This window comes from Sinocyclocheilus grahami, unplaced genomic scaffold (assembly GCF_001515645.1).
Source record: "Sinocyclocheilus grahami isolate Dianchi unplaced genomic scaffold, SAMN03320097.WGS_v1.1 scaffold1965.1, whole genome shotgun sequence".
In the NCBI taxonomy this organism is placed as follows: Eukaryota; Metazoa; Chordata; class Actinopteri; order Cypriniformes; family Cyprinidae; genus Sinocyclocheilus; species Sinocyclocheilus grahami.
In genome coordinates, this window is record NW_015507144.1 from 15,564 (window position 1) to 16,417 (window position 854).

The following is an 854-nucleotide window of genomic DNA, read 5'->3' on the forward strand; positions in this document are numbered from 1 at the left end:
CAAAGCCAGGGCTGGGTCTGCCTCCTCTGAGGGCAGCGCTTGGAGCTTCACCACCTGATCCCTGAAAGGAGTAGTGGGAACCTTGGGCATATAGCCGGGCCGGGGCCTCAGGGTCACCTGGGAATCAGCCGGCCCAAACTCTAGGCACGAATCGTTGACCGAAAATGCATGCAGGTCCCCTACCCTCTTGATGGAGGCCAATGCCAGCAGGAGCAGAGTCTTCATTGAGAGGAACTTCAGCTCAACCGTCTGCTAAGGCTCAAATGGGCCCTGCTGTAGTGCTGTGAGCAGTAGAGTCAGGTCCTCAGAGGGTATAGAGGGCGGTCGTGGAGGATTTAACCTTCTCGTCCCCTTAAGGAACCTGACGACCAGGTCATGCTTCCCCAGCGACCTCCCTTGTACGGGGTCGTGGTTAGCAGCAATTGCAAAGACATAAGCCTTCGCTCCAGCCCTTGCTGCAAAAAGGACAGCACAACTACGATCGGGCATCTTCGGGGGTCTTCTCGTCGAGAAGAACACCACTCAACGAACAGGTTCCACTTCAAAGCGTAGGCGTGTCTCGTAGACGGTGCTCTCGCTGAAGTGATGGTGTCAACTACCTCTTGGGGTAGGCCACTCAGAACCTCTGCGTCCCGTCCAAGGAACGGACATGAAATTTCCAGAGGTCTGGACGCGGGTGCCAAAGGGTGCCCCGTCTCTGAGTCAGTAAATCCTTCCTCAGAGGAATCGGTCAAGGAGGGGGCTGTCGCGAGCAGCATTAGTTCCGGGAACCAAGTCAGGGAACGCCAATCGGGTGCTACCAGCAGGAACTGCTCCTCGTCCTCCCTGACCTTGCACAGCAACTGTGCCAGAAG